The 24,736-nt window shown below is 40.5% G+C and overlaps 1 protein-coding gene and 1 long non-coding RNA gene across 3 annotated transcripts in view; one reads left to right on the top strand and one right to left on the bottom strand.

The window, feature by feature from the left end:
- The window catches only part of PLXDC2 (plexin domain containing 2), a 418,561-nt gene that overhangs the window by 284,163 nt on the left and 109,662 nt on the right, over positions 1 to 24,736 (bottom strand). The window lies entirely within an intron of this gene.
- Positions 19,793 to 24,000, top strand: LOC140906070 (uncharacterized). The gene is made up of 3 exons (XR_012157034.1): positions 19,793 to 19,888; positions 20,153 to 20,313; positions 23,312 to 24,000. It is a non-coding gene; the product is annotated as an uncharacterized LOC140906070 (long non-coding RNA).

Here is a 24,736-nt window from a genome sequence, read left to right as displayed (position 1 = left end):
ACCCTTCCTTTTTATTATGTGGTCTAGTTCAAAAGTGCTGACATCTCAACCTTATTCCTGTAACATTCAAAATAAAATGTAAGGTGCTTTAGTGAGATATCAGTGAATTTATAAAACTCAGTTTGTCAATAATGAAAACATCCTTTTATATCAACTTTAGTGCTAAGTGTACTTTGTCTTCCTACAGATAAAATCATGTCATGACTTGTCTGACAATGGCTGACTGTTTATAATAAACTAGCTCAATGAGTTAGCTGACAGCTAGCATGAATACGTCCCCTCAAGCTAAAAATCATACCCCCAACGTGAAACTTAGATGTACCCATACCTTTTTATACCTGTACTACACCACTGGTTTCTCTCTCTTTGGATTATTACTTTCCCCCCTTCCCTCAGCCTACTCTACCTTGTGGCCTTGGTGCTCCCCTTCATCACTAGAGCCCTGCATGACTACAAAATTTGTATCTGCATCTGATCTGCAGAAGTGGTCCATGGTTATAAAGTGGATATCTGCAAATTTCAGGGCTCTATTCATAACTATACTAGTCCATCAATTGTCTGGATTTCTCCTCAGGTGATCTGCCCTTTACCATGTGGTTATTCTTCCAAATGTTTTATTTTTAACGTATGTATGTATTTCAGCATAAAGCAATGGGGAAGACCTCTACAATGATATATTATTCATTAACAGCATGAACAAGCTAGTGCCAAAGTGCTTTCAGAAAGACAGTGTATCAAGTTAATACATTTCTTGCTGGGTGATGGTTCTCTGAAATGGATTATAAAACTTTTTAGGAGATGAGTTTTGAATACATGAAAAGTTGAGAAGAACAACTAGAAAATGCAAGTGGAACCTTCTGCAAAACTATACTGCCCTGACAAACATCCCAAAGTTCAGATGCTTGCTTCAACTATTCCATCCTCTCTTACCTGAAACCAAGGCAGGAGATGTTGCAAGATCCCCAACATTTCCCACCTCTAGTTGGGTTGGAAATACATAACAAAAGCACCACCTTGGTACTTTGGCCTCCAATCCTGTTCAGAATCAGAATATTCAAAACCTACTTGGTAGTGGTGCTTTTATAACATCCACCGCTGTGTCATCTAAATACTTAATATAGATAGAAGACAGATGTAAATGAAAAATACTTGGGGGCTGAAGAAAAGAGTGATCTTAGTAGCCTAAGTTCCTAATTTAGGAAAGCAACCCCTGCTCAAGAGAGCATTTAAGCACATGTTTGAGTCCTATTGAAGTCAATGGAACTGAAGCACATGCTTAAAGTTACAGATTGAACAGTCCCATCAAAGCCAGTGGGACATCTCACATTGTGTCAGGATGTATTGATTTAAATCAGCAAGCAGGAAACCTTGATTTAAATAACTGAATTTAATTTGGTTTTGCATTTGTCCTTTTGAGATTTTCCTAAAAACAGGTTGATTCTCTTTGGCTGGTATAATTTGGCATTTCTTTTTGCTAACCAGGAGGATATACTATATTTATACACATTTATTTAAGCAATTATATAGATTAACATACATTTATTCAGATTCTTAATTTTTACTTTTTTATTACATTGAGTGATGGGTTTATTATTTACTGGATGATGATTAATTTTTATACTAATTATTTGTGTCAAGCTGCATTTGGATGGAAATTGGAACTCAACTAAAAATGCACAAAACCAGCTATGAACCTGATCTATGAACACTGAAAATCACTTGGATGATAGTTTGGTAAGATCTGAGATACACACTGACCAGGGAGCAAGTGTCCAACCCTTGGAATTGGCAGAACCTCACATATGATGAATCAGGTTTTCAGTAACCTCTCAGTGTATTAGACCAATTTGTCTGGATAGGAACCAAGGGCTGGAATGCCAAAAGGGCACTGTGTTTGGCTTCTCGTTAACGAGTGTGGTGCTACAGAAGCTCTTTTGATACTGGTTTAGCGAATCTAATTCTAGAATAAACCACCAGTCTTGGAGTACTGTCTGCACTGTTTCTTGCAGTCTTTCCTGAGTGTGGCATTCTCAGTGTGGTCTATCCCAGGCACCCAGTCACATAAAGACCCAAGCTTGCAAGTTCCTTAAGCCAACCAGTGTGCACTTAATTAACTATGCAGACATGCAAAGGCACACCCATGTTTAAAATGGCACCTGTCAAAGTAAAGTTCACTCTTGCATGCTTTGTATACAGTTTTCAAACATTCAGATAGTTGTTATAGTAAAACTAATATATTTGCTACCAAGCAACAGCTCTAGTCCTCAGTAACAAGTCTGGTCAAGTTTAAAACTTCATTCATTTTTTCTGTAACCCTATTAAAACAATACGATTAGAGCTTTTTATTTATTTACTATATTCTAGAAAGCACAATGGGAAAAGTATTTCTTTCATGTATCAAGTTTTTTTTTTAAATGATTTATTCACTTTTTTGTGGTGGGAGACAGCAAAGGAGGAGGGAAGTTCAGGGAAAAAACACTTTTGGACATGAATGAGGTATGGGAAATATCAGCTCATTATATTTTTATTTATTTATGTGTTTCAATTAGGAGCTCGTAAAAACAGGGAGTTAAAATAGAAACTGTTTTGCAACCTTCATTGTACTAGCTTTCACTTATCATTAGGAATGTATTTAATATTTCTTTATACCTTTCTTGGTAACAACAATAATATTATACATAAACCACTTGTTTTTAAAAGAAAATTTGCATGCAGATTTTTTTTCCTAGAACATCTCAAACAAACAAAAAAACTGATGTGCATCTTTCCTCTCCATTTTAGAACACAGAGCAAACCATTTAATCAGTCTTTGGTAGTAATTGTGTATTACATTGCCTCGCCATTATGAAAACTTAGCACAAAAAGAGAATTCCACCTGCTGATGCTTCGATTAAGTAGACAATCACATCCATCCTACCCCTAGGGTGATTTACTAACAATATATTGCTACAGACAATAAAGTGCTGCCCTTTAGCTATTTACTCTTTTCAAAGAAAATTTACAATTAAAAGGAAAATTAGACTTATTAAAACTTTTTTTTTCCCTTCCAAGACCACTCAATCTTTATCCAAATGGAGCAACTGTGGATACTGTAAAGCTGACAAAGAAGTAAAAATACCTGAGGAGATACTTTTAGCAAGCCTAATTCCCATTAATAAAATGAAGGCTTATGATTGAATTATGCGATATAACAAGAGATCCTTCATCTAAGAGTAGAAATACATGTTGTAATTCAAATGCAAAGATGAACCAATTGATGTCAGGTGCTGCTTCCCAATTCTCAGGTCTAATGGTTGGAGTGCAGGTCAAAGCCAGATGTAGGGTCAGGACTGGGCTGGGGGTAGTGCTGGAATCAAGATCCAGGGACAAGCCACGATCAGAACCGAGATCAGAGACAATGGTGGAGCAAGTCAGTAACAGGGCTGGAGCAAGGTCAGGGTAGGGCAAGGACAAGACTGTAACAGGACTCAGGCAAGGCTGGAGCGGGAAGTGGATCAGGAGCAGACTAGGATTCTATAGTCTGCTACGCTGCAAGGCTGCAGAAGGGCTCCTGGCTGGGTAGGACTGTTGCACAGACTGATCTGCAGCTGTGGCAGACTGGGGAAGTACCTGAACTTGGGGGTCATCTGACCCAGGCTCCACTCCAGGATAGCCTACTGCCGCATGCCTCAGTGCTGACTCACCATGGCTCTGTTGGAGGGGCAGCTGAGTGAGCAGCCCTGGTTTGGTTGCAGGTTTGCCCCACAGTTGACCCGTATATCGGTCCCTGCTGTAATGTATCAGGAGTGTTGTAAGCAAGACATGAGAAGTAATTCTTCTGCTTTACTCTGTGCTGATTAGGCCTCAACTGTGTTCAGTTCTGGGCACCACATTTCAGGAAAGGTGTGGACAAAGTCAAGAAAGTCTAGAGGAGAGCACAAAAATTATTAAAGGTCTACAAAACATGACCTATGAGGAAAGATTGAAAATATCCAGTTTATTTAGTCTGGAGAAGAGAAGATTGAGGTGGGGACATGATAAAAGTTTTCAAGTATATATAAGGTTGTTACAAGGAGGAGGGAGGAAAAAAATGTTCTTGTTAACCTCTGAGGACAGGACAAGAAGGAATGGGCTTAAAATTGCAGTAAGGGAGGTTTAGGTTGGACATTAGAAAAAAATTCCTGTCAGGGTAGTTAAGCACTGGAATAAACTGCATAGGGAGGTTGTGGGATCTCTGTCACTGGAGGTTTTTAAAAGCACGTTAGACATTTACCTTCAGGAATGATCTAGATCAGTGGTCACCAACCGGTCAGTCAACTCGATCTCTGGTGGTGTAGTGTGGCTGCCTCTAAGGCAGACTCTCTGCCTACCCCAGCCCCAAGCCACTCCTGGAAGTGACCAGCGCAGGCTTGTGGCCCTGGCAGCGGGCGCGGGTAGGGGGGGCAGAGGTCTGCCTCCACGCACTGCTCCTGCCTGCAAGTACCGCCCCCCACAGCTTCCATTGGCCGGGAGAGCTGTGGGAGCAGTGCTTGCAGAGAGGGGCTGCGCATGGAGCCACGTGCCCCCGCCTTCCCGAGGCCACAGGGGTGCATTGATCCCTTCCGGGAGTGGTGTGGGGCCGGTGTAGGCAGGGAGCCTGTCTTAGCCTCGCTGCACCCACTGCCTAATGGGAGCCGCCAGAGGTAAGTTCTGCCTGGTGGGAGGCTGCACCCCAACCCTCATCCCTGAGCCCCCTCCTGGAGCCAGCACCCCAAACCCCCTCCTGTACCCCAGGCCCCACCCTGAGCCCCCTCCCAGAGCCAGCATCCTAAGCCCCCTCCTGCACTCTGTCCCAGCCCAGAGCCCCCTCCTGCAACCCAATCCCCTACCCCAGGCTCAGCTCAGAGTCCCCTCCCACACTGCAACCCCCTCTGCCCCAGCCCAGAGCCAACACCCCCTTCCGCACCCCAACCCCAACCCCTTCGCCCAGCCCGGTGAAAGTGAGTGAGGGTGGGGGAAAGCGAGCAACGGAGAGAGGTGGGGGTGGAATGAGTGGGGAGGGGTTTTGGGAAAGGGATGGTGCCTCGGGGAAGGGGCAGGGTAGATCCTGGATTGCTCTTAGATTCAAAAAGGGATCTTGGGCGTAAAATGGTTGGAGGCCACTGGTCTAGATAATACTTGGTCCTGCCTTGAGGACAGGGGACTGGACTAGAAGACCTGGAGGTCCCTTCCAGTCATACGATTCTATTATTCTATTTTTAGCCCCATAGCTTGAGTCCCACTAGCTCAGATCAGTTGACCTGGGCTCAGACCTGCTGCTGCAGGTTGTGTCTGTGGGTTGTGGGTTTTTTTTTGTTTGTTTGTTTTTGCAGTGTAACTATGCCTTTGGAGGCTGCCAGATTTCTAAAATCCTGTATTATATCTAATACCCCAATGCCTTTATGATGTCAAGATTTTAAGATTTTGCAATTTTGGAGCAGTAAAAAGCTACATAATTACACACTCTCTGTAGAACATCTGTGGAATAGTTAATTGATTGGGACATTCTAAGTTCTAAAGTATACTGTTTGATCTGAGAAGAAGGATGTTCTGTCTAGACATGCTAAGAGAGAAGTTCATGCATGAACCTATTAAAATCAACACTTGAATTCTAGAGCACCATTAAACTGACAGCAGCTTATTATTTTAACTGTGAAATAGTTTAAGCACAAGGGCGTAACATATCACAGAATGCTCTAAAAAAGGAAAGTGGGCATAAAAATGTGCCAATCTTTGATCCCTATCCAGCAGCTGGCTGTACAATGATAGATCTTTGCAACAGATGGTAAAATAGAACAGGTTACTTGGCTGTAAGACTAAATTGTGCCTCTTGCAGTATAGAGCCATGCGACCACAGGGGAGCACCAGGAGAGACTGTGCCCCCAGTCTCAAACCTCCCCCAGATTCCCCAGTGGATGCACACTCCATGCCATACATAAGGATGGTGCAGATTGCTTTCTTAGTGTACAGGTCTCACTCCACCAGTTAATGAAGAGAGGATGGGGGCCATATTCCCTCTCCTTCCTGGGTAATTTGTTCCTTTGAGGGAGTAAGTACCAATGGGTCCTTAGTCATAGGGGCTGCTATTGTGATCTGCCCAGGCCACACAAGGTGGAGGATATGTACAACAGCTGTCACAGTTGTGTAAAGATGTGGGTATGGCTCTGGAGACTAAAGGTAATCTTCCATTTTGGAAGGCAAAGGCTCTGAACTGCAAGGAGGGGCTGCAGTCAACACCAGACGCTGGGTACTGGTATGGTAGTTACCAATATTTAAATAAAAATAATTGAAGCATTAAAAACAAGCTCTCCATCCCTCACTCAGAAGGCCAGCACAGAGAGGCTTTGCACATGCATGCCCAACAGCCCTCTCTGCAGCTTTGCCCCACAAAAGCCAGTCACAGTTATAATCTGGCCTTTAACTCTTATTTAAGTTTGCCAGGGCCAAGAGTGTCTTCCTGGATCCTTCAATAATATGGTGTAGTACTACTGAAAATGGTCATATTAAACTCTATTTGGCCCACCCACATGGTATATTACTTTTGTTACTTTAAATAAAGCAGTCTCCATTTGTTCAGGAGAAAACAGGTTAAAAAAGCATTCAATATTAGTCCACAGCTAATGAAAGGCTATTTATAAAAAACAGAAAAGAAAAACTGAACTGGGCTTGAAAGAACAATTACAGAAGGACTAATTAGTTCTTTCTATACAGGAATAACAAACTAAAAGTTATGCTGAATTATAAAGAGATGGTCCAAAAATGGGGTGGGGGGGGAGACAGTGGAATCATCCATTTTTCTTCAAAATTTCCTGAGCAGCTCTAATTATAAGCAATAACCACTTCTCTATTTAAAAATCATTAAATGGCTTTCTCTTATCTAGCCATCCCAAATTCTGTCATGGGAACTGGAAATATTATTCTTTGATAACCTCAGCAGTCAAATCCAGAGTCAAACTTGCTACTCACTCCACAGATGGACAATTTTGCCTTTTAGCAGCCTGGGACTTCACTGCAGCTCCAAGCAAAGGATCCATCCCAACTACCCAAATGACATGTGTTATCTTTTCAGGAAAACTTCTAGACTATGCATTTTAGGAGTTTCCATGACAACTATTAGATCACTGCAACATTCTCTGGCACATGCCCATTAAACTTCTGTTATTACAAATCAGAAGGTGGGTAAGGTCAAATAGATCTAATGCATCTGTTGTCACCTCTATTGATAGAGAAGATCTAGATAGAATGGTTTATTGTTTTCATAAAACAACAGGACCACCATTTATGAAAGTCCAAAATTTTCAGATTGGGTGCTTAACAATGTGCACCACCCCCTTTCCTGGGGAAGGCTTGATAAAAATCCTCACCAATTTGCATAAGTGAACACAGACCCAAACCCTTGGATCTTAAGAACAATGAAAAGCAATCAGGTTCTTAAAAGAAGAATTTTAATTGAAGATGCATCGGATGAATTTTAATTTTATCGTGAGATAAATCAACTTGCAGGGGCATGCAGCAGAGTGTTTTTAGAACAATGACAATGGTCTTTGCATAAGGAAATGAATCATTTATGAAGAGGGTCCTGTGTGTGGTCAAAAACTTCTAAAAGGCAAAGTCTTGACTAAACTTGATTTTAAAAATCTAGAATCACTATTTAGAAGCATGTTTACATTGGGTCAAACTGTTAATTCATTTGTTCTGTTGTAAATCTCGGAGAACTCCATCAATTTATATAGAATTACTCCAAGAATAGAATGCTGCTCTTCATTTCTAATTCCAGCCTTAAAACATCCAAGTGTCATGCCTATGCTTTTACTGCTTTCTCTGTAGAATAAAGAAAAAAACCCAGTCTTAATGCCCACAATGGTTGTGAGTCAGGTACAGCAAGTACTTATTTAAAACTTATTTTTTGTTTCTTACCAGCAAGGAAAACATCAGAAGTTCGAGCCAATTATGGGCCAGGTTTTGACTGACCTTTGCATGTGTATGAGGAATTGGATGAGTCTTTCACAAACACATATACATACACAGAATATAAACGGGCTTTCCTCTGATTACCAACTCATCCCAACTTCTAGGCAACCTTTGAATCAGGGAGTGGAGACTTAGGGAGCTTCTCTCTTGTGACCTGGCTTTCTTTGCTAGAAGGGCCCTGGCAGGCAGTAATAGGGCCTGCTAGAGGAATGAAGTCAGCACCCTAGCCTTTGTTTTTGCAGACAGATTTGCCAAACTGAGAGACAAATGGAGGCAGAAGGAAGTCAAAGAGAGATGCCTGGTTCTCACTCATCTTGATTTAACACTGAGGCTATCACTCTAGTCTCTGAATTTGCACTGCCTCAAAAGGGGTGGAGAGGAGGGAGGATCATGATTTTGACCAGACCAAACCCACGCATGAATGCATCAGCCCACAGTATGGGCCAGGCATGTAGAAGGGAATTGGCTTTATCTTAAGGCATGATCCCTATGCACAATGCAAAAGTAGGGATTAGTTTAGTAATAACACAGTAGAATCTTGATTTTATGAACATCAGTCTTACAAATGACCAGTTATATGAAACATTTCCCCTGACATGAGGTGGAGCAGGGGGAAATCACATAATTGAAGTAATATTGATGAAGACCAAGTCAATGTCCCTTCACACTCCAATGTCTTCAATGCATTGTAAGTCAGTTTGCAATGATTTGAAGGACAGGAAGAATCCAATGCAATGGCCATACTGCAATTTACCCACCGCATCCACCATAACTTGTTCAGTTTAATGAACTTTTTGATTTTATGAACTCCTCAATTCCCAGTTAAGTTTGTAAAATGGAGTTCTTCTGCATTATTAACCAAGAGTATCTTATCTCTTAGTAGAAAAACCTGTACTCACTGAACACTATAATAATCGAAAAAGTCAAGTTATTGAACATTGCAGTAATTTTTAGGGAGGCAGGGTACGGTGGAGAGAGCAGCAGATGTTGAGCCAGGACCATGGGGTTCCTTTTCTGACTTTGTCAATGGCATGACCTTGAACAATCCCTTTTATCCATATATAAAATAAGCAGAGCTTTGTTCATGCCCTAAGCAATACCTCACAGCGCGGGAAGGATTCAGATTACAAATCCATTTAACAGACTATGCCTCAAAAGGATGTTGCAAACTTGACATTTGCAAAGCAATTTGAGATCCTCAGATGAAATACAGTACTTTATATAATTTCAGATTAATCATGCCATTCAACACCATGAGGGAAACACAGCCCACATTAACAATATTCATTTATTACTAAATCAGAAGGCAGAATTTGTGAAATTTTAAACAGAATGTCATCATAAGAGATTTCTTGCTCACAACGTGTTAAGAATAATGCCCAACAGCTCAGGAACTAAGCCCACTTCCTCCCACTTCTAACTGTTAAAATTATCATCTATCAAAATATTTAACAAGTTAAAAATCTATTGAAAATACAGTCTTGTTTACAACAAAAAAATAAGTGGGAGCTAAAACTACAGCATACATCAATCAAAAAACAATCAAACTGTGTAGTAGACTTCAAAATGCAGTAAGCTTACTCAACACATCATTACACACACAGAAACAACATCAATTATATATAGTCAAACCTATTTTAAAACTAAAGCAATAAGCAGAAAGAAAGTCTAGCATAAGATTACTGTGAGTGCCCATGGAAAACAGAATACAAAAGTAGCATGACCATTTCAACCACTAAGAAAGAATAAATCCATCATAGAATCATAGAATATCAGGGTTGGAAGGGACCTCAGGAGATCATTTAGTCCAACCCCCTGTTCAAAGCAGGACCAATCCCCAACTAAATCATCCCAGCCAGGGCTTTGTCAAGCCTGACCTTAAAAACCTCAAAGGAAGGAGATTCCACCACCTCCCTAGGTAACCCATTCCAGTGCTTCACCACCCTCCTACTGAAAAAGTTTTTCCTAATATCCAACCTAAACCTCCCCCACTGAAACATGAGACCATTACTCCTTGTTCTGTCATCTGCTACCACTGAGAACAATCTAGATTCATCCTCTTTGGAAACCCCTTTCAGGTAGTTGAAAGCCATTATCAAATCCCCCCTCATTCTTCTCTTCCGCAGACTAAACAATCCCTCAGCTGGGCCGCCTGGAGGATTCAGGGGGGCCTGGGGGCAATTCAGGCGGCAGAGGTCCTTCCGCTCTGGGTCTTCTGGGCACTTTGCCGAAGACATGGAGCGGAAGGCCCCCCCGCCGCCAAATTGCCACCGAAGATCCGGAGCGGAAGAAGCAGCGGCGGGTCCTTCGCTCCGGGTGTGTTGGCGGCACTGAAGGACCCCCCCGCCACTGAAGTGCCGCTGAAAACTATCATGGGGGTCCCTGAAAACTCTCGTGGGGGCCCCTGTGGGGCCCGGGCAAAACTGCCCCTCTTGCCCCCACCCCGGGCAGCCCGGTTCCTCAGGCTCTCCTAATAAGTCATGTGTTCCAGTCCCCTAATCATTTTTGTTGCCCTCCGCTGGATGCTTTCCAATTTTTTCACATCCTTCTTGTAGTGTAGGGCCCAAAACTGGACACAGTACTCCAGATGAGGCCTCACCAATGTCAAATAGAGGGGAACGATCACGTCCCTCTATCTGCTGGCAATGCCCCTACTTATATAGCCCATATAGGTAACCACCAAATCTACTCCCCAGAACTCAGTCTGGATCACTCAGGCTGGGGCTGGGGAGATGCATGGTGGACAAAGTGACAATGAGTCCTTTTCCCAAGATGGCAAAGTGTCAGCAATGCTGCTGCCAGAAAGTTACAGTAGAGTCTCAGAGTTACGAACACCAGAGTTATGAACTGACCACCAGTCGACCAAACACCTAATCTGGAACTGGAAGTATGCAATCAGGCAGCAGCAGAGACAAAAAAAAGCAAATACAGTACAGTATTGTGCTAAACATGAACTAAAACAAAGCAGCATTTTTCTTCTGTATGGTCAAGTTTCAAAGCTGTATTAAGTCCATGTTCAGTTGTAAATTTTTGAAAGAACAACCATAACATTTTTATGAACATTTCAGAATTACAAACAACCTCCATTCTCAAGGTGTTCAGAACTCTGAGATTCTACTGTATTCTAGTCCCACAACCCTAGCGTGGCCACCAATGGGGTAGGAGAGAGTTAGAGGATCTGCACATCTTTTCCTTCCACTATCTCCAAAATCCCAGAGCATTCTGTCACTCCAGAACACCATGGGAAAGAAGGGGCAGGCTCCTTGGAAGTCCCACAAAAATTCTGTGGGGAGCTCTTCTCCTTCCTATCCAACATCCTTTCAAGACCATGGCATGCCATGTCACCCCAACCCAGAGGCCTACCAAGGCTCAAGAAAATTCTAATATATAAAATTTCATACAGGTGGCCTTTGATGCTGAAAATGTTTTGTCAGCACCTTGGGCATGAATAGAAACATTAGTGATGAACAACACTAAAACCTTGTTAACACAAACAAAAATAATCCATCTAGGCATGTTATAATTTAGAGACTTATATCTATATAAAGTTTGAAGTGCTAAAAGAAAGCCATGGTAAATTAGATGGTCTGAAAAACAGTGAGAATCACATCCTTAGATTTAGACATAGAGTCATTGTAAATTTCTAAACCTCTGAACATATTTTATATTATGGATAGCCAATAGTAAAGAGCTAATTTTTGACCTGTTTCACTGGTGTCAATTAGTAATAATGCTATTGGTGGCAATGGTGGTACACAGCTGTAAACCAAAAATAATTCAGAGCAAAATATGGCATCAACTCTCATCACCCTAAGAGTAAGTGGTATAATTTTGGTTATGGTGAATGTTTGTTTACATCCCTAAGCTAGAGAATGAAATATCACTATAGCTGAAAAATGCAAGTCAATTATGAAGTTATTAAACCAAACCTCCCTAATTTAAAAAAGCATCATTCATTCATAAAGTTCGCACTTCTTAGGTTGGCATGGATTTTGCGGCTTTTTGGTAGGGTGGTTGTTCTTTGCATGTCTGTCCTATGGTGAAGGCTTTGCTGACCATTCTGTAGTCATTTTCATTGCTGGAAGGCTTGTGTTATTCAATGGGTCTTATATCGTGTCCTAAACATGGAGCCAATGTAAAGACATAGGCTCATCCTGATCTCCAAGGACCAGGAATTTCACAGTTGAAAGCCTATGTGCTTGGATGCCCAAGAGTTTCAAGCTGGCTTGAATCAGCCATAGCATCACCACACTGATCACAAATGTCAAGGTGTGTCTTGAATGGAAAGTTAGTCTGAGATCCTGGAAACCAGAACAATGAAGGCTTTATTGTCTAGTACCAACAGCTGGTAACAAACCTAGCACTGGATAGGGAACATGGACTAACTGCGGGATGTGCTCTGATGTATGTGAGACCACTATGTGTTGGGCCAGCTGAAGCGTCCCTATGGCCTTTATTGCCAGTACCAGGTAAAGCACAGTAAAGCAGCCAAACCTGGAAAAGTCAAAATATTGGTCAGTGAGGTCAGATTCACCAGATATGACTGGGAAGGCACAACTTCCTCCCTACCTGATGATGAAAAAAAGATATTTCTGCTCACTGCTACCATTTGGGAGTCTCTGAGGAGAGACAACTCCAAAAAGATTCCAACAGTGTGTACAATCTTGACAACAGGAGGTCATCTGTATACAAGGGACAGAGAGGTCAGAACTCCAGCTAGATTCCCCTCCAACCAGCCCAACGAACTCTATTAAAACCTTCTCTTTTCCTATCAGCACCACTTCAGCCTTTGCCATATTGAGCTAGATAACACTGCTGACAATTTTTTTTTAAAAAAGCCTAATCTGATTAGGGGTCTGATTCTATGAAGCACATTGAGGTCAATGGGATTTGAGGATGCTCACTACCCACCAGGAAGCATTCAGGACTGCAACAGGATTAGACCCTGGGCCAAAAATATGATGAGCTCAAGAACTATAGTATTATACAGACTGAGACAATTGTCTGCTTAACAATCATCTATATGTATGGGGGATATGAACTAAGATTACTCTTCTTGTATGCTGACTATATGTCTATTTAATTGGCTGCTTCAAAAAAAATCAGTATAATGTGGTAATTGTTTTTGTTTTTAAAATTATCTATTAATTATAACAGCTGCTATTGCCTCTCTAATTTTCCCTGATCTCCAGATGTTTTGCAGAAGGGTCCCCATTAAATTGGGTAATTTGGACAGTCTGTCAGGAACCCACATCCCTTTAGCAAGAATTTACATGAAAAATAATGTGTTTTTAATCATGTTCTGCATGTAAATGAAAATGAGATGAGTACCATTAATGTTCAGACAGTAGTATCTATTACTGGGGCTTCCCCCCCGCCATCCACGGCACTTGGGGAGAAGAAAAACATATTATAAATTTGAGAATCATTCCAACAAAGCCAGAGCATAAGAGAGCAACCAATCAAAACCCCTTCTCCCTAAATAAAGATGTTTTTAGAAAGTGTTTTAAATAGAAGTTTATATATATACTTTTGGAAATACCATGTTTTATATTCTAAGTGACATGCAGAGAAACTTACATCTTCAAAATCATACTGTGGTCCATTTATTATACAAATTTACCACAAAAGTACAGCAGGAAGTGCCATAAAAAAACTCTTCCACCAATGTTTTTATTATATGTCTGTGAAGAAAAAGGATTAAGAGATCATTAAAGTTGGGTCTCCTCTGCTATTTACTGCAACTTCTACTTAAATGATACTATTGTTCACAAAAAAGCTGGTTTCAAAAGCCAAAGAGAGTTTGTGTATCACTTAGGCTACCATTTAAGTAATACAGAAAGTCAGACTTTCAGACACTTTTGAAGCCCTATTTAACTTCTTTTTTAATGCCTACTCCCAAATTCTGCTTTCTTCCCCTTTATTAAGCTTATCAATTTCCCCTGCTTTTTTCCAGTTTCCAGTAGATGCCTTAACCCCTGGATGAAATTCTCTATTGTCCAGCTCTTAACAACACACATTGGGTCTGATGAAAAAAATCAGAATATACATAATTAGTCATTTCTAAGTGGCTTCCACTTCTTTTTACATAGAAACTTAAACATATTAGACTAATTTTTACACCCACTACTCCAAAGCCTATTTTTACACCCACCATTACATAGCCTTCAGAGATAAATTAATCTGTGGGAAACGTTGAGCCAAGCAGTACTACGTAATACACAAGTGCAAAGAAGGTTTCTTCCATGTAGGAATTTTCCAGTAAGAATATTTGCTCATTAAGTACTCAACCCTGCTCCCATAGAAGATAATGACAAAATTCCCATTGACTTGTGTCTGAGGTCCTGATCCAACAAAGCACTGGAGCATGTGCTTTAACTTTAAAGCTTGTGAGTCGTCCTATTCCCAGGCTTCAAAATGTTATCACGTCTTGAGATGAAAGATGTAAGCAATATTTTCATGTCAGATTTAGAAGCAACATAAAAGAATAGTAATCCTTCCTTTCTCACATTTTGTCTATTAGAGCTGACTGGATCATTTTTGACTAAATGAAATGTTAAAGCCCAAATGTTTCTCAGAAATACATTGGTTTCAACGAAGTTTTCGTCAGGAGAGTTTTTTGGTTCAGGGCTCTTGAGAGAGAGGAAGACAGAGCAGAGTGAGAGACAGAAAGATATTTTCTCCCCTGATCCAGCATAGCCTGGGGGTTACAGAAATTAGCCTGAAATGTAGAAGACCCAGATATGAATCCCTACTATACCTGATTCATAGAGAGCTAGGATTAAAAAAAAATTCTGTGTTCTCTTATCTTCCTGAATCAAAAAGGTGGTGTTTCACTCTGACAGCAGACATCTTGACACAAGTGTATTTTTTTAAAAAAAGTTCTAAGGGCTTTGTTTACATTCCACTATGGAACAAAAACAAATTTCAAAATCTAGAATGTGGACGCCTCCGGCCAGTTGTATTATCTATTTAGTTTGTAAGCTTTTTGGGACAGAGACTGCATCTCATTATGTATTTGTACAGTCTAGAGTAAGGGGATCCCCATTTTACTTAGAGCCAGTAAGTATTAGTGTAAAACAATTTAATACAAATACATGGAATGCTAAATGAGTGTGGGGGAGAGATTCTCCCATTTCACTCTTGTGATTCCTGTCAAGTTTCATTCTTGCACTTCCTTTTAGAAACAGAACCAAGTAAAAGCTCCAGCTGAAAGATTAGAGTTATGTTTCCACACTAAGAGCACAGGAGAAGATTTAGAACAGTAAGGGCCTGATCCTCTTAGGAGCTGAGTGCATACTGTCAGGTTCTGAGCATTATCAACTCTGATTAAGTGCAACAGGATTGCAGAGTGGGCAGCACCGCACTGCATTGGACCCGAACAGTGAGAAAAGTGAAGGAAAGTGGAAAAGAAGGGGGGGGAAACAGGATTTAAAACTCAGTAGATGAAAGAATTAAAATCTGCTAGATCTCATGTCATTGTGAGAAGGAGAGTGTTCTGTATTCTAAAGCAAGACTGCAGCACCACGCTTTTTAATCAGTCATAATCAGTTTTTTTTTAAAGGAATTCACATTAGATACTGCTTATGCTGAAAACGTGATACTTTTACATAGCAGAATTAGAATGTCATCTACGGAAACAGAACAGAAAGAAAACTGTTAAAAGTGTACATGCAACTCAAATAAATACATTCCATATAGTACTGATAGCCAATCATTAAAAGACATATTTTCAAATTTGTGTCCTGCAATACCCTGTTCAAACCCCAAGTAAATTAAATCATAGAATGCTAAAATAATAAAAGTTACTAAAACTGCCAGTTGGCTTTAGATGTGTATTATACTGCCTGGAATGCAGTCTCATTCAACAATGTTCCCCTGAATCTGAGAATGACTTGTAGCATAGGGGCTTTCATCTAGAAATTCCCAATCTGGTCACTCACATAGAATAAGCGAGGAGGAAGTAGTGGTAGTTTGAAAGCCTCTCTGGTTACATCAAGCCTCTGAATCAAAATCAGAGACACTAAAAATACTCCTACATGTAGAGCAAAAGCAGAAGGAAAGAAGGATTGAATCTGACTTCCCAATACAGGAATAAACTGGCTACTTTCACTTTGTGTATACATATGCATACCCCTCCATCAGGCACTCAGACAATACAGCAATAAAGACAATCTAAGACACTGTAGTATCTGTGTGCTTATCAATATTTAATGTATTTATCCTCATAACACCCCATTATCCACATTTTACTGATGGGGAACTAAAACACAGAGAGACTAAATGATTTGCACAAGGTCACACGGGAAGTCTTTGATGGAGCAGGGATGTGGACCCAAGTCTCCCAAGTCCTAGGCTGTAACCACTGGACCATCCTTCCTCTGAGTGCCACACAGTTGCGAATTAAGTGCCTAGACAAGGAGACGTCCTTGCTTTTACATGACTATAAAGCATTAAACTGCACTTCTGCCCCGAAAAGTAACTTTATCAAACTGGTATTGTTGGGATCCACCTCTGTTAATCTCATTAGTAACGCATCAAACTATCTCAGTTTACAAAGGTTTTTGGGTTTTTTAGGTCTGTTTGTTTCAAACTGTCAGCTCTACTACTTAGCCTGAGATGTGACAGTCAAATTCTGTTCTTTCTGGCTTGTGCACCACCATCAGTAATAAAAATGCTGCAGGACATATCGATTGCCTTCAGTGATGTTGCTCAGGTGTAAGTGAAAACAGAATTTCAATACAATGAGACCTATTTACAGATGTGTCTAAAAAGTCTAAACAGAAATTAGGTTAGAGTAAATTATACCTACTTCCAGCTCCCTAAACTTGCATATCACACTAATTTAGACTCCTTTCGACTCACTCAGTATAACACCCATTCCTAGTAGTCAACTTCCAAAAAAATCTATCATGCTGAAGACCCATTACAACATGATAGTCATTTAACAGTTCAGTCTTGCAGTACAGACAAGATTAACTGTGCTTCCAAACTACTTCACTCAGACTTTTGCAGGGCTCTAGCCCAGTTCAAGAACACCGTTAAAAAACAGTTCAGCCTCAGGAAAAGTGTATGATTAAACTCTTTTTAATAGTTGGGCAGAGGTGAAAGTAAGCCGGTGCAGTCTGGTATTCCAGGCCGGACTGGACCAGCTTCCCCAGGCTGGTGATTTAAAGGGCCCAGGGCTCCCTGCAGCAGCTGAAGCCCTGGACCCTTTAAATCACCTCCCAAGCTCTGCTGCGGAACCCTGGGGTAGTGGTGGCAGGGCTCCATCAGTGATTTAAAGGGCCCGGGGCTCTGCTGCAGTAGCGGTGGCTGGAACCCCGGGCCCTTTAAATCACCCTGAGCCCTGGCGCTCCCAGCCGCCTCTGCTGGGACCTCCGGGGAGTGATTTAAAGGCCACAGGGCCTTTAAATCTTTAAAGTCCCCGCCTCTTCCAGTCGAGGCCACACCCCGGCTCAGAACTCCAGCGTACCGGTAAGTCCTTTAAGTTACTTTCACTCCTGGTGTTGGGATACAACTGTGCTGTTTACTAGACCCCAGACACAGGAGATTTCATTATGTAAAGGGACGAAGGGGAAAAAGAAAAATTATTGGAGGGGGGAAAGATGCTGGAGAAGATGGGGAAACATTAACTGAAGAAAGAGTACAGAAGAAAAACAAATGAGATTTAGCATGTTAGAATATTATTGATTTATAGAAATTCTGGTGTCAAAATTTTACAGAAAACAACACAAATATTATTTTGTGTGTACTGTGAGAGCTATGTCCATTAGGTACCATGGTGACGAGCATACGATGGATAGAGAAATCTGATCAGATTAACAGGATTTATAAAATATAAAGATTTAGAACAGACAGATACATTGTGACTCTGTAGGATGTGGTGAGCTTGGGAGAACTCTCGAAGTTGGTTGAAAAATCCCAATTTTACACAGCATATTTTTTATTTATTCACTTTTTTCCCCTGAGTTTCCTGTGATTCTTTTTGAAAACCAAAAAACCAGCAACTGAAACCCTAAAATATTTTTAAGGTAAAAATGTTGGGATTGGGGAGGGGAAATGTTTTCCGTGAACTTTTTGGATGGAAAGGATATTTTTTCATCTAAAATTTTCAAACAGCTCTATTTTTTATAAATGGGAGAAAGTCCAGAAAGAGGAGAGGTGAGAAGAGAATCTCTTTGTTTTGATTTTCACCATGCTGCTGATGGCTTTTTGAATACATGTGTATACCGTGCCTGACTTTCAGGAAGTATATGGGCAAATGTGTGAGTGCAAATTTCTGCATGTGTCAACTCCTAATGCACTGAACCCTCCACCCTCAAGTTATCATATCTATAAAATCTATGGTTGTATCTACAGTTTTTTGACTGCTGAAGCAACACTAAAGATTTATGTACAATAAGATGATATTTTGATGAATGAAGCTTATATTTAAAACATTGTAACAAATATGTCATACATATTCTACATACAAATTAATATGGTCTTTCTGTGTTTTTAGGTACAAAGCATAGTCATAATTTCTGTCGAACTGGCCTTGGGTCAGGACAATTGATGAGAACATTCACAGACTGCCTCTAGAATAAGAGCAATCAAACAGTCTGAAAGAGAAAACTGTAAGTTCTGTTTCTTAGTCTACAAGGAGTTCAGAGGAGGATGGGGAGTATAGTCATTCCCACTGAATATGTGGTGTAAACAAAAGACCCAGTTCCCATTGTTAAATTTACAGAGGGATCAGAAAAAGGGGAAGGGATGACTCTTAAGAAGTAGTTTTGGAGTTCACAGTATGACTGACGCCAGATGAGTAAACCATAGACAATCTGATTCATTACATAAACATTGCCAGTTTGTAAACACACACTGCAGGCTATTGATTTAACAGTGAAAAATATATTCCATCTATGCTGGAATATTATGGATTTGTACTAAGCCTTTTACGTGACTCCAAGCTAACTAGCACATTTCTCTGTGTTGTAATTTTAACTCTCATTAAGGAGTGTTTATTTAATAGCACTTGCAGTGGGAATACTAAATGAGCGTGAATTCTTGTAAGCACTATTAAAAGGGATAGACGTTTCAGCCTTGATAAGCAAAAAAGGTGCCCTGATCCCATTAGGAATGAGCAAGTCTGGCAGAATGCTGGTCTTCATGTTTTGCTATTGAGAGACTAAAATTGGAAATAATTTCTCAGAACTAGTCTGGGCCCTGAGTTCTATCAAAACATTCAGTGAACTTGAGGATGGGCCCTGAGTTCTATCAAAACATTCAGTGAACTTGAGGACTGAGAGATACTGGATTACCAGAGCCTAAAATTAAAATGTCATAGTGTCCGAGCTTGGATATTGTAGAAATACCCTGCCTGAAACTGCATTTTAGACAATCATCTCCCCTCAGGGGAGAAAGTCCATACACAGAACAATGACAACGCCATTCCAGTTCCATCCAAATTAAGTATGCAATTCAGAAGATCTGCAATAATGCAGTCTTACAAATTGAGCAAAAGGGAACAAACCAGGGGGAAAAGAGGTACCATTAAGTTCAGGTATTACCATTCTGGAGACCAGTTTATAAAAGAGTTATGCCTCATTGACTTTTTCCTTCTTCTCTTGGGGAAACTATGTATTTCCAGGGAGCTTCTCCTCTACTTCCAGAGTTTATATCCCCTTCCCAGTGTCTGCTGTATATTGCAATACTCTCTAGAAAAGTGCACCTTGTTTCTCGCTTTTTTGCTTTTGAGGTTCTCACACCTACTTTCCAGTTTAATCTCAAGTCCAGCAAAGTTACTCTATTTAATTCAGGTGCTGATGCAAAAACAATCCAGACATGAATGTGTACATCAACTGGCCAAATGTGCATTAATGCACAGGGAATAAAGATTTTATTAGGCCAGCTGCTGCACAGAACTTAAGGAACAAAGGTAAGATGTATTGGGAAATCCAGAGGAAGAGATGACTTAGTGGGGTTTCTTTTGCATGTTTGTTTTAAAATATAAACAGATTACTTGTGGGTCTCATGAAACGAGTGAATTTTTAAGTGCAACTTGAATGAATTCAAGATGAAAAAATGTGTGCACAATTTTGATTAATGGTTGCTAAATGATGCTAGTAATTGCTAGCAAATGGCCTTGCTATAATGTCCCAGGATGATGAACAAAATGACAGTATCTTTTATGTTACTGAAGGAGAAAGGCTGCTGCAACACTGTGTCCCATTCTGGAGACCACAATTCAAGAAGGATGTTGAGAGGTTAAGAGAAGAGCCACAAGACTGATTAAAGGATTAGAAAACATGCTTTATAGTGATGAACTAAATAGATGGAGCTGTTTGAGTCTATCAAAGATGGGTAAGGGTTGAACTGATTGCAGTATACGTACAGAAATACATAAGGATGCACCTAAAAGTCAAATTGCAAAATCAAGTCCATATCTCATTTGCTCTTATTTCCTTCTTCCATTCCTAACTTTGTGACTTTTTCCATGTAGTCAGTCCACTATAGGGAACAATTATTTAATAATGGGCTCTTCAATCTAGCAGAGAAAGATATAACACGATCCAATGGCTGGCGGAAAGTTGAACCTAGACAAATTCAGACCGGAAATAATGTGTAGATTTTTAACAGTGAGAATAATTAACCACAGGAACAATTTTTGGAGGGGTCGGTGGATTCGCCATCACTGACAATTTTTAAATCAAGATTGGATGTTTTGCTAAGAGACATGCTCTATGAATTATTTTTGGGAAGTTCTATGGCCTGTGTTATACAGGAGGCCAGACTAGATGATCACAATGGTACCTTCTGGCCTTGGAATTGCTGAGCATCTCTAGAGTATTTATTTCTGTCGTGTGAACAAAAAGATAGAAAACTATAAATCTTAACACCCATGAGATAAAATGGTCTACATTTCAGCAAAAAGTAGATGTTACCACTCATGCAAATAACGATGTCTTTGTTGCATATGATAATTTAAAAGTCGCCTATGATGGAACAGATATTTAGAGATGATTTTGGATTAATGAAAAAGTCACATATATTGGCTGATTTGTCTTCTAATTTTAAAATGCACTCATTACAGCTGCCTCTGGTTATATATTCCATTTTAAAAGGATATAACAATTATTACATAAACTCACCCCATAATAAACAAAGACCAAGTTCTAGAGCCTTTGCTCAAAGCTTAATAAAGAAAAGTTCCTACTGACTTCAAGCATATAAATATACTGCGCCTTTACATGCAAAAGCCTGAGTAAACAGATTTGCTTTGCACTATGCCCTTAATGTTAACAAGCTCTGGGCTTGATTCTTCTCTAATGGGGTTGTAAATCAAGAGTAACTCCACTGAAGACAGATTTACAGTGGTATAAAATTGATGTGAATGAAAGGTGATTTCTTTACCCATAAGTATACTTTAAGTTTTCCCTAAATTTTACACTTGGCTGTTAAAAATACACCCATCAGCATTCTGTCATCTCAACACTTAAAACACGTTTTCTGATGTTAACTTCTAGGATTGGGGTTTTCACAGGCCTGCATCTCTACACAGGTTTTAACACAGCAATAAGGATGCATCTCAAAGTCAAATTGCAAAACCAAATCCATATCTGGTTTGCTTTTACCTCCTTGTTTCACTCCCAACTTTGTGCCTTTTTCCATGCAGTCTGTCCAATATACTTCGAACAGGTTCTCAATCCCAGCATGCCAGAGGCCCTCAACCTTCAAATACCTGTCAGAGATTCACTTCTTCCACTAGGCCCCCAAACAAAATGTTTTACATGGCCCTTTATGAAGGCCCCAGCATCCTCTGAGAGAGAGAGTCCACAGCAGCTGCTTTAGTGCACCAGAATAGGTAAGCCCTGCCCACACTTGCAGAGCCAAGATTTAGGGGGCAAATAGCCCTAGTTGTTTCCACTCATTCCTTATGTTCAAGGCACTCAGTGACCTTGTCCCAGAATGCAGAAAGCTCTGGGATGAGAACCAACCTACCACAAAAGTAAAAGTTTGTCCATGCAGGCAACTGAGCCTTCTTGGGGGCCAGTCCAAGACTGTGGAACAAGGACCTAAGAACCACCACAGGACCTAAGAACCACCACAAACCTCACCACCTTTTGTTCCAAATACAATGTGCATGTCTTTGGCCTTGTCTTCACTAATATAAATACATTATACGTGCACAGTATTGTAGTCTATAAAACAAAATTAACACCATGCTGCACACAAAATTCTCCTCCTGGGGAGAGGATGAGAGAAAGAGTGAACTGCATATGACAGATACTAGTCCCATCATTTAAGGTACCAAGTGGAAGGTGCTCAGGTACTACAGTGATGAGGGAGGTGTAGGAATCTGAATGGAACAGAACAGAATATGCGGTAGGCAGACAAGAGGAGGAGACAAATTGTTTGAGGGAGTTGTGGTAAAATATATCACTTAAAAACACCCAAACTAATAATGCTAGATGGGTGCGTAGGGGCAAAACAACAAAAATACTACAGAACTAAGAAGCAGGGAGTCAAGAGACACTTGTCAGAGGATGGAGGAGGATGGGAGTAACTGGTAAGGGAGCACACAGGGCTACAGTTTGATAGGGAAGTAATTTAAAAACCAGGCACCAGTTTCTCAGCCTGTTTAAATTGTTCTTTAGAACTCTATGGAGCCAGGGGCACTGGAACACTTTTTGTAGTGGGGGTGCCGAAAGCCACTAAACAAAACTGTAAACCCTGTGTATGATGGAAACCACTTCAAGCCAGGGGGTGCTGCTGCACCCCCAGCCCAAACCTGTATGGAGCTACATCAATTTAAACCAACCGAGCATCTAGCCTCAATTGCTCAAATGATTTGGAGCCATTGAATTTGCACATAGTATCCTATCTAACTATGATCTTATCACGGTTTTTATCCTCGACCTCTCACCACTTCCCTCTTCGTGCACTTTATATCTTTGTCTTGACTTCAGCACTGATCCTGCTGTGATTAGACCCATAGATGTCATGTGCTTAAAGTGAAGTATCTGTGTAAGTGTCTGCAGGATGGGGATCTGTTCTTGTGGGCAGGGACCCCGATTACCTGTGTGTTTGTACAGCACCTAGCACAATGACTGAGTGGTGCCTTGGAGTACCACCATAACAAAAACAATCTGAAAATGATCAGATTAAGAATTGTTTAAAAAAATACTTGTAAAGTGATTCCTTCCTGTGGATCTCCCAGTGCATTTTAGCGTTATATCTGTCTAGATTGTGGCTCTCGGTAGCAGGAACTTTCTTGATATGTTGGTCTTGCACAGCACACTGTCAGAGTTTAACAAACAGTAATAAATGATAGATGATAATAATAATAATATTCCAATAGGACTGCAATCACAAGAAGTCAGAGCATCAGTGGAGTACGGTCTTTGGATATAGGCTTTGAATGCTTTCAAGGAGAAAGCCTGAGGAATACTGAACAGGAGAGCCCTTGCAGAGTCATTCATTCACATCTTCGATTCTACTACTGAAAATAACATAATTTGGAATCAGTTTGGGGAAAATAACATATGAAATAAACTATATACATATGTACAGCTGAACTACTTAAAAGTGAAAACACAGCAGGGAGGTAAATGTTTTTACATAACTGCAAGATCACATACGAAACTGCCACTTTTCAAGAATCTCCAGTTTCCACTGTACACTAATTACAAGATCTCTCCCTCCTTATGGGATTAAATCACATAGAACTACCTAAATTATATATCCTAGACTAGACTGTAGTATGTGATATCATTGTTTTATTTACATAAACATCACTTTGCCCATCCCCATGTAACTGGAGAAGGTTTGTGGGAATTTTCAGATGCCAAACAATGCAATTTAAATGCTTCGCTCTCTCATTTTAAATCATGCTAAAAGATAGATGCAGTGACAAGAGATCAGGACCCAAAAAGGCACTCTGTATAAAAGATTTAAATACAAATGTGGGAGTCCAAATAAAAGTGATTGCACCTTGATTATTATTATTTATTTAATATTAAAAGTCTACTGAACTTCATATAATAAACTAAAAAGGGACAAATGTATATTCTTTATAATGTTTACAGAGCTATACTGATGATTCAGTTCTCTATGATTGAAAGGGACATGGGGAAAATCACGAAGGGTATATCTACATAGCTGTTAAATACCCACAGCTGGCCCATCTCCGGTGACTCAGGTTCGCAGGGTTCAGGCTGCGGGGCTAAAAAGTTGTGGTGTAGACGTTTGGGCTCAGGCTGGGGCCCAGGCTCTAGGATCCTCCCCTCCTTTGGGGTTCCAGAGCTCAGGTCCAGCCTGAGCCCAAATGTCTACACCGCAATTTTATGGCCCTGCATCCTGAGCCCCACAAACCCTAGTCAGCTGACCTGGTCCAGCTGTGGGTTTTCAATTTCTGAGTAGATATACCATGAGACACAAAATACGGCCTATTTTCCCACAATTACGCTTTTGCAAATTCCATCTACTGTAAATCTTTTGCTTATTCCCCTCCACAAACATACAGAAAAAGTGCTTCATCTGTTTTTTTAACCCTTTTCTAAGTGAGTTTGGTGCACATATACGGTGATTGGCTAACGTTGGTAGAGACTTAACAGCCATTTTTTTATTCACTGCACAGGCATAGCATGGACAAAAACAGATTGTTTGCAACTGTTCCCCAATCCTTCCCTGAGGATGAAAGCTCTTCAGCTTCCATGCCAATTTTAAGGAATGCTGCTGAGACAGCCCAGGAGGCTGCTAGCTGTAATTTACAAATTCAGCCAAA

This window comes from Lepidochelys kempii, chromosome 2 (assembly GCF_965140285.1).
Source record: "Lepidochelys kempii isolate rLepKem1 chromosome 2, rLepKem1.hap1, whole genome shotgun sequence".
Classification (NCBI taxonomy): Eukaryota; Metazoa; Chordata; order Testudines; family Cheloniidae; genus Lepidochelys; species Lepidochelys kempii.
This window is presented reverse-complemented; position numbering and strand designations above follow the sequence as displayed.